Source organism: Rousettus aegyptiacus, unplaced genomic scaffold, assembly GCF_014176215.1.
Source record: "Rousettus aegyptiacus isolate mRouAeg1 unplaced genomic scaffold, mRouAeg1.p scaffold_m13_p_6, whole genome shotgun sequence".
NCBI lineage: Eukaryota > Metazoa > Chordata > Mammalia > Chiroptera > Pteropodidae > Rousettus > Rousettus aegyptiacus.
In genome coordinates this window covers 35,263,378-35,280,941 of record NW_023416309.1, presented here as the reverse complement: position 1 = coordinate 35,280,941, position 17,564 = coordinate 35,263,378, and the positions used below count along the sequence as shown (strand labels likewise).

General features: G+C 38.5%; 1 protein-coding gene across 3 annotated transcripts in view; it reads right to left on the bottom strand.

The window, feature by feature from the left end:
* The window catches only part of PLCE1 (phospholipase C epsilon 1), a 284,212-nt gene that overhangs the window by 231,126 nt on the left and 35,522 nt on the right, over positions 1–17,564 (bottom strand). The gene's annotated exons all lie outside the window — the stretch shown is intronic.

Here is a 17,564-nt window from a genome sequence, read left to right as displayed (position 1 = left end):
AAATATTTGCAAGGGAAAAAAATTAGAGAAACTTATCAGACCACCCTGTAAAATGGATTAACTTCTGTTTTCCAAATCTGCTATGCTTTTCGACTTCGTTCAGAGACTGGAAGGCTGGTTCTTACTATGGTGACGAGCACTTTGGCAGTCCCAGTTCCTAGGGGACTGGGATAGGGGTTTGGAATTTCGTTCAGCAACTGTGAGGATATTTCTAAGAGGAGTCCTCACTCTGGAGCCCAGTCCCCAACCTATATCGTCCCAGTACAATTTAATAAACCTTTGCTGAGGACCTGTCCAATGCAAGCTACCCTGAAAATCTCCTGGCAGATGCAAAAGTTAATATGTAAGAGCAGGTCAGGAGGTGTACAATCTAGAAGGAGCCATGGACTATAAACAACTACCATTTAGCAGAGTAAAAATGTCGTATGTGCTAAATAAGGTCCTGGTTTTGAACCCTATTTGCTCAAATCTAGAGAGCACATGCCTCTATTACAGACCTTTACAATTCATTATTAGTAGCCACAGTTGTAGAGATCATAATTATCACAGCAGCAGTTAAAATTTGTTGAAACAACTTCTATGCACTATGTTTCATGCGTTTCCAGCTATCCAATCCTAATGACTCTTTGAGTTAGGTGTTATTTTCATTTTTTTTTTTTTCATTCTACAGGTGAGAAAAATAGAAGCCTAGGGAGATCAAATAAATTGCTAAAGGCTCCACTGTGAGTTAACAACGGAGCCGGGACTGCTTCCAGAGCCCAGCTCTTAACTGCTCATTTGGCTGCCTGTATAACACATTCCACTATTAAGAAAAAGCAAAGAAACAGAGGTCTTTCCGAAAGTTTTCTCTTCAGGAAGCACTCTTTGGGACAGTACAGTGCAGGTTCACAGGGAGGATTTAAAAGCATATATGTGGCCATTAATCAGAAATGTCAAATGGCCTATTGCACTCCAGACTTTTTCAATTGGCAAGCACCAAATAAGCATTTAATCAAGGAGCTGGAGGATAATAACATGAAAATGAAACCTTGGGGAAATAATATGAATCATATCTTAAGACTATATATTTTTCAGTCTTCCAAAGTCATTGTTCTTTATATAAAGGCAACTACTTGATAACTAGGAATGAGACATGATGATGCTCACCACTTTTATTCCCAAAGCAATAATTAGTTTTTCAGTCCAGGTAGGAAAAGACACTTTGGACTTTCTTCTAAAAAAAAGAAAAAGAAAAGAGGGAGGAGAAAAAGAGCTCCCTGCCCTGTGCTTAAATCTGACTCTCAGTGCTCTTTTGATTAGGAATGGACTTTCACCATGCCCACAGGTCACCAACATTGCCCAGAGTTTGACATCATAATCATAAATTTCTGGCTCGTTCTGGGACGTGTATGCTCACCTCCAAAATTTATGGAACAATGTATCCTTTTGATAAGCATAGTTTCTTTTTAGATGGATCAGTTTCTCTTAACATGAACTAATAGTGATGAAGCAGATGTTTGATGACTAGATATACCAACGCAGCTGGCAAAATCTTAAAGCATGATCCCTACTCATGAAAGACAGTAAATCTCTTCTACAATTGTGATTTCAATGTTTCCTAAGTAACTGCAAGCCCATGAGCTTATGGAGATTTATAAATGTCCAAATATCACCTGATAAAATATCACCTAATCAGAGATTAGCATCTCTTTTCCCTTGATCCTCTATTTCTGTACCCTGCTTTATCACCCATTACTACCTGACTATACAATATCCAATAACTACTTGTTTCTTGCCTTTTGTGTTTTTCTCTCTACTAGAACATAGCAGAGACTCCTGCTTGTCCTCCATTGCCCATTTTCCCATGTACATTGAGCTCCTGAATTTATCGGTGTATATGATCTTTCAGAATCAAGATTGCATTTCCCAGTTTCCTTTGGAGCCAAGGTAGTGACCATGTAACAAAATTCTGGCCAATGAAATATTTTTGAAAGTGATGTGGACAACTTCTGCGATGTCTCCTTTAAAAGGAGTGTGCATGCCATTTCTTCCTCCTTTTCTTCTTCCTGCCATTGAGGACATGGACGCAATGTTGAGCTATCTTAGACCATGTGAATGAGAGAAATGTAAGTCTCTGGATAAGGTTGCAGGACAGAATTTCCAAATAAATTGGATTACCATGGACTACTCTTAAGTGACAAAGAAACATACTTCTATTTTATTTAGCCACTTTTATTTTCAGTCACTGTGAAAAACAGGAGACGTTTATTAACGTTAATTAACATACTTTAAGAGGACAGGGACATTTCTATTTTGTTCACCACTGTTTTTCTAGCTCATTAATAGTACCTGGCACATAGTAGTAGGTGCTTCACAAATATTTGTTGAATGAATCAATGAATGTCTAAATGCTATGTCCAGTTTGAGTCTGAGTATCTTTACTTATTTGAACAAATCAGCATTACGTTTATTTTTATTTGCTTGGTTTGAATTTTGCTTTTATCTTAGCATCTCCTAATTAAGTGTATTCAAGTGTCTTGTCACATTTCAACTCACTATCAATTCACAGAGCCTTTTGGTTCCCCAAATTCCTTCATCTGAAAAAGTAGCTGAGGAGATCTTTTCAACAAGTTTCCATTGCTAGCCATGTGACGGCATTCAAATAAACTAAATAGTAACATTCTGCTTCAACCTCCTCTGAGCATGTCATCTCATAAACTGCTAATATTTAAGGGCAGAAGCACATAAATCATTAACAACCTTGGTCATTTTCTCCATCACATCATGCTATGAACGTGGCCGACACTTTCCCCTGAAGAAGGATGAAATAAAGGTAGGTTGTCCTATCATCTCTTTGACTTACATAAACTCTTAGAAGACTTTTATTCTCTTTTCCTACAAATGAACTCAATGTTTACATGCTTAAGAAAAACCTCTCAAATTCCTTCTTAATGAGTAATTAGACCCTATCGGTTCATATTTGCTAAATAATTGTTTTGTAAACTTTTTTTTTTTTGTAAAAAACCCTCTGAGGATTGCACTTAGGGTTCAACTCATAGACTACAAGATTAGATACCATGATAGAGAATAACTTGGTATATTGAGTAGCCTAAGAAAGGGTCACAAAAGAGATGGGACATGATTACTAAGGCTTTGTAAAATAGCCAGGATCTTAAATAGTGGAGTGAATGGGGGCATGACAGGAAGAGGGAACTAACTTAGGCAAGGGCTTGGAGGCTGGCAGGGAACAGAATGGCATTATTCATAATAGATTTAAACTGGGAACAGCTGAAATGACTTAACAGCAGAATGGATAAAGAGTAGAATATTCATAAAAAGCAATGGAATAGTAAATAGAATGAGAATGCACAAGCAACAATTACGTGCAACGACATGGATAAATCTCACAGATATAAAGTTGGGTAAAGGAAGACATGTAAAAGAGTACCTACTATGGATTTATTTATGTAAAGTTCAGAAATAAGCCAAATGAATGTATAGTATTAGAAGACAGGACTGGTTGCTCTGGGGGAAGTAGAGATAGAGAGACTGGAAGGGGATACAAGAAAGGCTGGTGGGGTGCTAATGTTCCATTTGTTGATATTGGTGCTGGCTACATCACTGGGTTCACTTTGTGAAATATACTGAGCAGTACATTTTGTATAGTTTGTATATTTGTCTGTATGTATACTTCAATCATCATCATCATCATAAAGAGTAGAGGGCCAAGAACAGTAAGAACACTTCTGAAAAAAAAAAAACTGTTAGGACTTCCTAATGTTATTGGAACCATGATGGATAAGCTAAACAATGAAATGGATTATAGGGTTCAAAGAAGACCAATGCATGTGTAGAATTTTGGTAAATGACAGGGGTGGCATGTCAGCTTATAACTAGAAAATGGACACCAGTACGGAAATAGATTTAAATGAGATCTCTGCCTTATAACTTATACAAAATCAAGGATTTAAAAGGATTAGAAAATTAAATTGCCAAAAATAAAACTTTAAAACTCCTAATACTAAAGTGAGTACCTTTTAGACTTCAAGTAGGGAAAAATGTCTTAAAAACAAAGAGCACTAACCATGAAATAAAACTTTAATAAATATGACTATAAAAATTAAGTTTTTTTTTTTTTATCAAAAACATCTTGCAAAAAAAAGAAAAGAGATTTTAAAACTGGGAGAAAATATTTGCAATACATATAGAAAAGGATGTCAGGAATATTTAAAGACCTATAAATCAATCAGAAGCACAAAAATGGGCAAAGGATATAAGGTATATTCCACAGAGAAAGAAACACATATGACAATGATAATATGAAGATATGGTTAACACTAAAACTAACCACAGAGAAATACTCTTAAACCTGCTTAATTGGCAAAAAAACAAGTTGGAAAATATCAAGTAATAGAGACGATGGTTGATCTAGAGACTCTTTAATACTGTTCCAGCAATTCTACTCACAGGCATATATCCAAGAGAAAATTTTGGACATGTATGATAAGCGACACATACAAAATGGTCATGAAATGACTGTTTAAAGTAGTAAAAACACGGAAACAATTTAACTGTTCATTGGCTAGAGAATACACCAGTAAACTGTGATAATTCACACAGACAAATGTTATGAAGAAATCAAAACAAATGAACCACAGCAACATACAACATTATAAATGAAACTTAGAAATATAAAGTAAAAAAAAAATCTCAGATTATACATAGTATACCTTTATGTAAACTTCAAAACTACTAAGATTTAAAATCTCTATTTTTTATTGAGGTGAAATTCATATACAATTAACTAATCATTTCAAACAGTACAATTCAGTAGCACTTTTTTTTTTCCTTAAAAAAGAAAATAAGGGAATGGTAGAAACAGGATTCAGGATGAATGTACCTGGGCAGGTGTGTGTGTGGGGTGGGGGGAGGGTAGTGGCAGAGGTGTACAATGGCCAAAAGAGAGGACTCATATCACTAGCTACAGGGTTTCCCAAGGCCCTACCTAGCATGAGTTTTGACTAAGTTTATGGGTGCTTATTTCGTTACTAAAAATGACCAACTACATGAATAAAAATAAACAAGTCTTCTTTGTCTCCTCACATCGAAAGATGTTGTCAACAACTTTTTGCAAAGTATAGAAGGCAATTTTCACAGTAGTTGCTTTGAAAACAAACAAAAAACTTCTATTCTATGGAGAGAAATTATATCACTTTAAATTTCATGTGAAGTCATTTCTTTGGGGACAAAATGGCAAAAGTCCTCTGAAATCAACATTATATTTGGAATAAGTCACACTGACTTCTGCAAGTGAGTAAGGTGGTCAGTTTTCTTAAAATGGGACATTTTGCCTTCTCACTGCTAGAAGATGAGCAATCCCAACTCCTGGCAGGACTCGGCAGATGTCCTACCTCCTCTTCCAGGAAGCCTTCTCTGACTATACAAATCCTGCTACTCTTATAGCACTGAGACATTATATCCCATAATTTAGAGTTATTCTGTCAAGGTCTCTAGAGAAAAAATCTCGATTTATAGGGAGATGATACAGAATTTTTGGTTAAAAATTGAGGCTTGAAAATAACAACAGCAGAGCCAGGTACTGTCTAAACGATTTAAAATTAAGAACATTTTTGTTAATGTATGTTAACATTTAACATATAACAACCCATACTAATCTTTATAACTATCCAAAGAAGTAGGTTACGTTATTATCTCCATTTTAGAGATGAGGAAACAGAGGCACAGAGAGCTTAAATAACTTTCATTAGGTCACAGAGCTAGTAAGTACAGAGTTTGAACTTGAACCCAGGCATCCTGGCACCTGAACTCACTTAACCACGATGGAGCTTTAAGCTGTCAATAATTTAATGGTTATAATTCAATCAGTTCAGCTCCATACCTACGGGTCAGAAATAGTGTTTGGCATCTGGTATATAGGGTAAGAGAGAGTTGGCTCAAGAGCGACCAAGGTTCCAGGCCTGGCTTTGAAACTGATGCCTGACCAAACTTGAGCAAGGTCACTGCTTCTCTTTGAGCCTCAGTTTCCTTCTCTGTAAATTGAAGGGTTGGACCTAATGGTCTCCAAGGCCCTTCCAGTGCTGGTGTTTTATGAGCTTGGGATTCCTGGCTCAATTCCTTGCAGCTCAGGCCATACTGGCTCTTCCTGGGCCAGGTCTGGCCTCTCCTGCTGGGCTCAGTGTCTCACAGTTGGCTTTGCTTCCCGTAAATAAGAGAAAAAGAAGGGAAAATATCCTCCTGAGAGACTGGGAGGGATCCCACGGCTGCTCTGTGTACTTTGAAGAACTTGCAGTCGTTAACCAGAGATTGCTACCTGCCAAGTGAAGGATGGAAAGAAACTAAACTAGGGGGAGAAATGAACTCACAAAACTTGGCTACATTCAAATTGAAAAGGCATCTCCAGTACTTAAAGAACTGACAATGTTATTGTAAGAAGATGAACCAGCTTCTTCAAGAACAGAAGACAAGATAAGCTGTGAAAACTGGAATGGATCAGAGAATACAGAAAAAAATGATAAACTAAGTACCAACGAAAGTTATTTACAATCTGGGAAAATGGTGGAATAAATCAAAGATGGCATGGGCATGTTGGCCTCCACCATCCCACCATAACCTCCTCTAGGGCAGCTATTGTATCAGAAATCTATGACTCCCAGGAACCAACCCTAAAGGTATTAGGGTTCAGAATCAGCTAACATCAAGAGAGCAGCTACTATGTGCAGGCTGTATCACATTTTTATCTTACTATAGAGGTGAGGAAACAGAGTCTATAGAGACCAGATTCTAGTTGTGTCTTCCATTATCAACTAGGCGAACCTGGTCAAGTAATATCGCCTGTGGTTATAGCTATGTTACGGCTATGGCTACTTTATGCATAAAACAAGGGGCTGAATAAGGTTTTAGAAGATTGACTTTCCAGTTCAAACAAACACTAATTTTTATTTATCTAGAAAAGCATTCACGCTGGACCAATTTAATTTGTTTATACTTCAGAACATTGGAACTCAATGGACTCTACTGTGCTTAGCACAAAATACATGAATCCAAGAGAAAAACAACGCTACTTTGGGTTTCAGCAGCTCTTCTGATTCTCTTCCATATGGTACTACCAAGAATCACCTCGTATGGCTGAGCATGCTGTACCCTATACAAGGGCACCTGGCCAAGAGAGGTGGGAAAGATGGGACTAAATTTCAATCTGCCCTGTGCTCATGAGGCTGATTCCAAACCAAAAGTGCATTATGGGTTTGCATTTACCTCTAAACTATCCATTGACACTGAAGTAAAGCAGTGAGTAAAACTGGAACAATGGCCAAGTCTGTGTTCAAGTTGTGTTGAATGAAGAACTTATAATTTTACCTTTGCTTAAAACACTTCCAGACACCTCCTTTCACCTCCGGTCAGTTTATAAGACCCTCAAGGAAACCAGTCCTATCCTTCATAGCTATGCGTCAGAACTGACCCAAACCTGCATCAGCCAGGATGCTTGAATGGACTGTGTTCTAAAATCTCAATCCAAGCTCAAACTGTTAAGATATTTTGTATAATGGCACCATAAATGGAAAATGGAGACACCTTTCACCATGACTCCTTAGAAAGAGGCAACCCTTATTAGCTGAGCATGTCCTGGTGTTTAAAATAAATGTTTAATTACCTTCACACTTTCAAAGCATGGTAGCTACCAGACACTTGCCAAAAATACTGGAAAACAAAAACTTTGAGAAAAATACTTGCTGGGTTCCATTCTGGGCTTCTAATGTGTTATCTTCACATGTGGACAATTCTTTGCCATCACTATCAAGTCATTCATTTTCAGGCTCCTGATTTTCCTTTTTTTTTTTTTTTTTTTTTTTTTGCAACAAATTAGATTTGTACTGGTTCACTCACATTCTTTTTCCTTTATATTGTCATCAATAGCTACCAAGACCATTCATCCTGGATTTCCTGGGTCAGTTTCAATTTCAAATATTCTGCCCCTCTCTCCTCTCAATAAAAAGTTCCCTACTTTTTATTTGGAAAATATGGTTGCCACAATAACAACATTACCCTCACCAAATATCAGTCATGTCAGAGTAACACCATCATTACGGTCCCCTAACTTGGTTTGTAGCCATCAAAAGGAGAACGGGCTGGTCCATCCAGAGCCTGAGACCATTTTCTTGGCCTCATTAAAGAGAAAAATAATGCATTTGCTACTAAATAAATTCTGGAAATATCAATTTAGAACTCGAATAACTTTTCCTTTGTTGTAGAAGAAAATTTTTCAAGGCTAAGAAATTACTATTTGATGGAAGGGTACACAATCTGGAAAAACTGAAGCCATGGGGTTTTCCAACTGCCAAACTCCCACATGCTGGCTCTTGAGACACATCCACACTCACTATTAAAGTGTCACCGTTTATAATTTGGTGCTAAATCTTTCTGAAGCTAGGCAATTCAACATAGTCTACTGACAAATTGATTCCTTATTCTATTAAAACATAGGGATAAGACGAAGTAGGTGTCAGTGATAAAAGTTACCTAATCTCAAATTGAAAATGAAGTTATTCAAACTAGGCCAGCATCATGAAAGGAAAACCAAAGGGCCAGGTTTCAGTAAGCAGGTTTGACTTGATGCTTGCAGCATTTATGAAAGAAAATAGCTGCCTCTGCAAAAGTTTTTGAGTCCCTTTTTCCCAGGTACCTCACTCTGAATCCTCAGAGCATAAAGAGGAGAAAAGTTATAATTGCAGGGACATTTTATAATGTTTGCCAAGAGCATGAATACAAAACCAGCTAAATTTTTCTCCAGCCTCACAACCTTGTGAAGTAGGTAAAAACTTCGTTTTAATGGTGTGACTATGGAAAGAAATGTTACTGAGTAATATTTTTTATACTCAGGTTAGCTGGTCAGAATCCTTGAAGATCACAGAAAACTTTAAATTACAATGGAAAAATACCAAATTATATTCCCACTAGTTTCAGTCATTTCAGCGTGATTATGAATAAGCTATAGATTCTGAGTCAGATGTGTGCAGTTTTCTTTGGACTTTGTCCGTGCTTACTTGCTTATAAAACTTTTAAAAAGTACTTTCAAATTACAGCAATTCAGTAAAAAAATTCAAAACTTCAGACTTGGTTTCCTCCCCCAGCAGGCTGAGTCATAAAAATAAATCTTAGCCATTTCAATAGCCAACACGCCCCTCACATTAAGGACTGGTATTGTTCACCACATCTCCCATTTCATCCAAAGGTCACACCCAGCTCACATTTGAAGAAAGTAACAGCTCAAGGACTCATCCAGCTCAACATTTGCACATTTAATAAGAGATCAGAACCTCTGGCAAGTTATAGGAGTGAGTTACATCAGAATCTTCCAGAGAAACTTCTGAGGAGTAGCTATAAGTGTGGTTTCAGAGGTAGCCAGACCTGGGTTCAAGTCCTGACATTGTGTGAACCTGGTCATGTACTTATAATGAGCATGAAATGGGGATGTTCATAATATCGACATCATAGACAGTCGTCGTGAGAATGAAAGGAATAAAAAAGGGAAAGATGTTGGAAGCACGGTGCCTGGCACACAGAAAGTGCCCACTTGGTACTTGCTTTTTTACTGGTACAGACATCTCAGGGCTTGGCCAGGATAAAGAAGAGTCTCTCCTCTGCCCTCCCACTTCTCCAAGCATTGGAGTGACAAGTTTCTCTTCAAATCAAACCTCTAGGAGGCACTGCCAGAGAAAGTAGAATATTCTCTCAATCCAAAACCCAGGGTCAGGACTTAAATCAGCAAGTCATAGACTACTGGGCTTTTAGAGTTAAGAGAAAATGTGCAATTTATAATTCACTAAGTTAATATATGGAAATTATATATGCAGTGTCTGACATAGAGTGGGCAATGAATAAGTGTCTGCCCTTACTTTCTTTTATACACAAAGAAACTCAAATACCAGGTCCTAAAGTGACTTACTCAGGGTCATGCAACAGTTAATGGCAGAGCTGAAACTGATACTTGGGTCCTTTTGGGGGGATAAGGTACTGCCTTAGATTTATTAATGAGAGTATTGGGGATCAGAAGGTTTGAAGGAATTGGCCAAACACCTGCCATATTCCAAGGAGGACCTTCCTAACTAACAAACATAGCATGCTATCCCTATCCCTTTACCACCGAACCCATTCCTAACTACCACAGAGACCAAAGATAGATTCCCTCTGGTCCATGGTGGATATCCCTGCCTGTAAGGACTAGGGTTTCTGAAGGACAAGGACAGAGCTCTGGGATCTTGAGAGAAGGGGGCTTTTTCCCTCCCTGCCCCACTGCAGATGGCAGCAGTCTCAGGTAACCCTTAATAAATGTAAATGTTTGGAAACTTTCCCAAGGGTTTTTACAGCTGGTTGCAATGGGGGGCCAGGGAAAAGGAGGTCTAAATATAATCTTTCTTTGCCTTTTAGGCCAAATCTGTGAGGTGACAAGCATGGATCTCAGGGTTTATAGAACTAAAACAGACCCTTTTGAATATCAGTGGAAAATTCTGATTCTGTCCTAGGTATTAAATAAAGGAACTGGTTCCAAGCCCCGAGGGTCAGGAAGAGGACAGCTAACAAGCCTGCTGCACTTGGTCTGGGGAAGGAGAGAAGGAGACATCAGCGGTGGGTGGAACCCGCCTTTCCTCATTTATAATTCAAGGAGTCCCTAAAGAAATATACATTGAGCACTGACTGTCAGAAAAACTCTTGACTGGGGTCCATGGTAGGGGGAGGAGCTGGCAGGGAAAATCATGGAGGGGATGTGAAATCCAAGTTCAGGACTGAAAGATGGGTAGGAATTAGCCAGGGAGAGAGTTTTGTTCTAAGCCAGGGGTAGGCAAACCTATGTTGTAAAGGACCAGATAATAAATATTTTAGTATTTGCAGGTCATACAGTCTTAAATGCAGCTATTCAACTCACCTGTGGCAAGGAGAAAGCAAGTACAGAAAATATGTAAAGGAATGAGTGTGGCTGTTTCCTAAAACCTTCCTTTGTGAAAACTGAAATTTGAATTTCATGTTATTTCCACATGCCATGAAGTCTTATTCTCTTTTGATTTTTTGAGCCCTTTAAAAATGAGGAACCATTCTTAGCTTATAGTGTAGAAATATCTGTATTAAGATACAAAGGGGTTTAGTCAAGGGAGTTCACAAACTAAGATGATATACATTTCTAAGCCATATATTCCTTAGACCCTCATATCCACAGCTGGGACTAGCATGAGACAAGTGAGGTACCTGGGGCTCATAATTTAAGGAGGCACTCACTAGTAAGTAGAGGGTTGGCACCTGCAAGACCCCAAGAGTGAGTGCCTTCTTAAATTGTGTACCCTAGGAACCTTACCCGTCTCATCCTAGGCTTGGCCCTGCTCCTATCTGTGCATAATGGAGTATATTACTGTAAAGTAGTCACCTTCTCCTCAACCATCAAGCTTTGGATGCCTTCCTTATGAAGCACAAGTTTGCAGATGGTTCCAGTGCTCTGGGGTACAGAATTTGGATAATAAGTAAAATGATTTATATGTAAAAATGCTTAGGTAGAAGAGGAGGGAGAAACCATGCAGACTGGAGTTTGGAGAGAATTTGGGGGAGAAGATAAAAAAATTTTGTTTGAAAGTTGTTGCTGGTGGGATAGTGTAAGAAACACTAAGAATGAGATCAATGTCCAAAAAAGTGTTTAAGTAGTTTTACTGTGCATTAAAATTGTAAACCTTGTCACTCTCTTGACTTTCACTCATTACATCTATATCTATACCTATATCTAGATACATATTGCAAATCATATACCTGATAATGAACTTATCTCCAAAATATATAAAGAACTCAACAATTTTTAAAAAATAACTTAATTAAAAAGTGGGCAAAGAATTTGAAAAGGCATTTATTTCTCCAAAGATATATAAATGGCCAATAAGCACATGAAGAATCGTTCAACATCATTAGCCATCAGGAAAATGCCAATAAAAACTATAATGAGAAATCATTTCAGACCCAATAGGATGGCTGGCTATATAAGCAAAAAGATGGACACTAGAAATGTTAGTCAGGATGTGGAGTAACTGGAACCCTCAAACACTGCTGGTGGGAATGCAAAAGGGTACAGCTGCTTTATAAACATTCTGGAAGTTCCTCAAAAGGTTAAAGACAGCTATATAACCCAGCAATTCCACTCCTAAATATACACCCAAGAGAAATGAAAACATATGTCCACATAAAAACATATACATAAATGTTCAAAGTAGTACTATTTATAATAGCCAAAAAGTGGAAATAACCCAGTGTCTAACAACTGATAAATGGATAAATTAAATGTGGTATATTCATGTAATGAAATAGAGAAAAAAATAATGAAGTACTGATACATGCTACAATACAGAAAAACCTTAAACCTTGAAAACATTATGTTCAGTGAAAGAAGCCAGTCACAAAAGACCACGTACTATATGAGTCCAGACTAGGGAAATCAATAGACACAAAGAGCAGATTAGTGGATGCTCGGGGCTGGGGGAGGGGAGAAGGGATGGGAGGATGGAAGGTGATAGCTAAATCATATAATATTTCTTTCTGAGATGATGAAATTGTTCTACAATTGTGGTTTTGGTCGCATATGTCCATGAATATATCAAAACCCACTGAATTGTATTCTCTAAATAGGTCAACTGTATGGTGTATGAAATTATAACTCAATATGGCTATTAAACAAAGAAGAAATCAAAGCATTTCTCCTTCTCTCCAAGGGTGTCAAAGAACGAGCTCTCCTTACCTCTGAAAGGTAACGGTGTCTTTGTATTGCTGAAGACAGAGGTGGTTCTCTGCTTTCTTTCTGAGGGTTTGAGGGGTGACGGCCTAAATGAGACGAAAGGGGCTGGGGTTCAAGGGTTGAGCACTGGAGTTAGGGACTTGGATGGATGCCTGAGCTCTGCAGGATCCATATTTAATCTGAGGCTCCGAAGTGTCTGGGCCAAATGCTAGAGCAAAAAACCACTGGGTGGGGCACCATTTTGGTGTCATGGGGCTCTTTGGGGCCAGAAAATGACCTCAGTACCATTGTCTGAGAACAACTTTTCAGGGAAGGCCCTGCCTGAACCACAGGTTAATCTAGTCATGGAGAAGTTAGAGAATGGTCACCCCCTTTTCCCCAATGGTGCTTTAGTCCTTGAATGCTGGATCATTTTGTCACCAGAGAAGAAACCTCTGTACTACTCCAGGAGCCCTATAGGCCCTGACAGGACTGCTGTACTTGAATTAGCACCAAGGGAGGGGATCAAGGGGAGAGGAACACTCTTATCATTCATCGCTACGGGAAGGCCATTCTATGGGCAGCCTGAGTCCCGCCTGTGTACAAACGCAGGGTGTGAATTAGATCAGGGCTCTATCTGATGGTCCTATCCTTGCCCACAAGTCCTGATTCTTTTCAAGCCACATTTTAACCATGGCCCACTTCCAGGGCTACAGCCTTTCTAACTGCTAATTCCCATTATGCAGGACATCTGGGGAAAAGGAAAGAAAAAAAAAAAAAGTCCTAATGCTGATATTGCCTCAAGGCTACCACAAGAATAACGGTGGCCACAAATATATTTACTTTAAACTAGAGTCCATGGTCAGCATTTTTCATTCCAGTTTTTGACAAATCCTAGCCAAAGAGCTGGTGTATCTACAGAGGTGTAGAAGTAAATCTAGCCTAAACTCTCCCAGCTAATAAGGGAAAGTTGTCCAATTATCACAGAGCTGGCCTCTGACTGTCATATTTTCCACTGATGCACTAGACGTGACTAAACTGCACAGGGACTGGCCGGGAGCTGGATTCCCTTTCACTGTGCTCAGCAGGAAGGGGCCAGCATCATCCTATACCCATGTCATGAACCTGACATAACCCTTAGTCATGGAAGAAGAGGCCTGGCATGTCACCAAGCACAGGCTTTCAGCTTATCCTGTGCATCCTGTGAACTTTTAATTATTTCAAGGTTCAAATTATATCCAAGCTGCAGGGAGACCACATTTCCAGAAGAGAAAACAAGAGATGTTGCTATTTCAAGAGCCATCTATTGCAACACCAAACAGCAAGGCTCAAATAAATTTGCTCACCCATAAAAGTTAGAACTTAGAAAATGATTTTATTATTGGTTGGTCCCTTTATACGTAATAGAGAAATCAAGGCCATGTATATCAACAAAGGTATTTATGTTAAACATTCAAAAATTTTCATTGTCTCTTAAGTTTAATTTTCTCTGCTAGAGAGTAGCAAAATGTGTAAAGGAGAGATACATTTTAGAAGGAAGAAAGGAGAAAAGGAACTAGCAACCTAAAAGCTGGTTTTGACTTTCCTTTTTAATTTATAGATTTTCTAGTCTGATTTAAAAATATAAAACTTAGTTGTTTTTCTGTTTTGCTGTCCATATTGTCGTATGCTCTATCCTCTTGTGGATCAAAGCAGGGAAATAAAGCAATAATTACAGGAACTGCTGGGCTTTCTGCCCTGGCCAGTCTCGTTTCCTCCACGTTCCATCATTCAGTGCATGGAGAATACAGGTTACATGAATGATTCAGAGGCAGGAATTTCTTGTACTTCATATTCAGAATAACTCTAGGTACCTAAACTCCCCAAAATTCAGGCAGAGAGAAAATTTTTAAAAGGAAAAACACCCTTAACCAATCTTTAACCTGGAGACTTTAGCCACTTGCCAAATATGCAGTCTTTTTGAGCCCATAAATTGAAAGCAGGAGGGAGGGAGTGTGGCTGTAACTGGATAAGGGGTTGGGTTTTAATTTTTTACAAGCAGCGGGAGGAGGATACCAATATGGTTAGTCAGTCAGCCAGCATTAATCCTCATTAATGTCACCCATTCAAATCCATTCTCCTCTGCACAGCTGTGCAAATATAAATTAATGGATCATTCTGACAAAGGCACATAAGAAAAATTTTAATATGAGGAAAAGGAACTAATTGGACAAATAATACATTCTTTTAATGTGTGAGAAAGATTGTTCAAACTACCACATGATAGATGAAGGAACATACATTCAAATTCATACTGCTATAGACTTCCCTGTGTGAGAAGGGACTAAAGAGCAGAAGGTGGTAACATGTTCATGACAAAGCATGTCATAAATGGACAGAGTGAGGATAGGGGCATTCATTCACCGAGCACTGCCAACTAACCCCAGAGATCATGTTTCTAAGCATGACATTGTTCTGTTTTTTATATACTTTGCATTATGTTTGAATTATGGAGAGTAGAAAAAAAAGTAGGGCCATTTCTTGCCCTTAATAAATTTGCAATTTGACCCAGGAACAGAAGCAGAGCATTACAGTCAGCATTTTTTAGCTAGAGGAAGCAATTTATAGGATTTTGGGAAATATGGCTATACTTTTGAGAAGGATTTCCACCAGACTCAAAACTAAAAAAAAAAAAAGAGAGAGAGAGAGAGATACAGAGAGAATACTGTACTTTAGAAAATACTGATTCATTCTTGCCATGGTATAAATGTTCAAAAAGGTCTCTCCCTTAAAAAAAGACAGTCAACCCATGCCCCACTTGCATGTTAAGAATTGATGAAAATGCCCACAGTCTCCTGGAAACCCAGTCAGAGAGAAGAGAGAAGTTCCTCAAGTTTACTCTGACTGAGGTGTGGTAACCTCTCTCAGCCTCCAGAGACTAAGAAGGAAGGAGATGATTTGCATCATCTCTTCAGTTATTTTCATTGGAAAGTACCCGTCTTAGGGCCTCTGACAGAAAGGGGCCGATGTGAGCTAGGAACCAGTGAACACTCACAGAAGAAGAAGAGGCAGAGCTCTAAACTGGAAGAATGAGTATAGGCATGCCAAAAATTATTCTGCAGTTTACACCAGATTCATGACTCTCGTGTTTGTAACAGGTGTGCGTGGGAACTATGATAATGGTTCTCAAGCAATCTATTTCCGCTCACTTTGCTATATTTAAACTTCTGTTGTATCCTTAATGTTCAACTTCAGGTGTATGTGAATTTAAAAATCACTATATTTTTTAGTAGAATGAGATGTTGTTGTGACGAACTCCCTTCTCCCTGTGTTGACATAATTCAGAATTCAGCCAGAAGACACGGGGGCATGTGGGTAGCTGACACCACTTTGTGACTCAGGTTTCATGAGGTATCAGGTGATGCAAAAACAAACCTACTGACACTTTGGGGTAAAGGGGAGGTCGAATGCACAGAGAGAAGGGCCTGTAGCTCCCAGGTCAGCCCTGACATTCCTGAGAGCCCAAGCAATGTCAGGGTCTTTAAGGGAGAGTAATATTCCTGAAATGTCCCAACCAAAAAAGCAAAGAGCTCAGTGTAAGCTCCTGGTCAGTGGTTCTCAACTCCATAGAATCATAGAATCACCAGAGGAACTTTGAAGAAAGTATTCATGCAGTGCCCTACCCTAGCGATTCTGATTCGGAGGGTCTTGGACCCTCTGGACACTGTGATTCTAACACGTAACCAAGATTATAATTGCCATATGAAAAATGGCCAAGTTTGAGATTCCTAAGCATCAGTGAGTGCAGGTACTCAATCAACATATGCTGAAATGAACAGAATCCTTCTGTTTCTTTAAAAGCTTACTCTAAATTTTATTTCTTTCTGGATCTTGAGAAACTAAGAGTGTGGGCTGCCTGGATTACAATTCTAGTTATACCACTTACTAGCTAAGTGACCTTGGACAAGGTACTGACTTCTCTAAGACTTTGTTTTCTTAGCAATACAATGGAGTTAATAATCATACCAATACCAGAAGGGAGTCAAAATAATTGCATAAAATCAAGAATATTTGGCCCAATGCCTGGCACATGTAAAATATACAATAAATTTCAGCTATCGTGATTAATGATGATGAAAGTAAAAACATACTAGTAATATTTCAATAAAGGGGATGTTTTTCTAGACTGGTGTTTCTTTACAGGACATGGTTTTAAGGAATTGTGAAACACTGAAATGTGAGAGTTAGAAATTTAACGTTTCCTTCAATTATGAATACAGGCAACAAACCTCAGTAGTTAATAGCAGTATCTGTCACCAACAGAAATCACAGATATTTCTGCATATTACAGTCATGGTAGAGAGCCAAAAATAGTATTTATATTTAGTATGACCAACTGCCCTGCTTTGCCAAGGACTGAGGGGTTTCCCGGGATGCAAGACTTACAGAGCTAAAACTGGAAAATCTCAGGCAAACCATTTCCTAATTATGTTCATTACTATTTTGATGGTAATCAGCACATCGCTAGGTGCCATTGTTTATAGTGTGTTAATAAAGAAGTACCTACCCTACTATGTTACAATTTCAAAAAATAGATTGATAGATTTATACCCACATAATCTTGTTATGCTTTGTATTTCATTTGATGCATTTAAAAGCATTCTTCTGAATCAACAGCCTTCACCAAATTGCCAAAGGGGGTCCATGGCACAAAAAAGATCAAGAGGGAAGAAACTGGGAACACTGGTTGTAAAATGGAAGAAACCAGATTTTAAGTTCCTTTAGGCTTTGCAACCTAAAAACATAGTAAAGGAAGACAGGCATGTGTTTGCAAAGGACACAACTA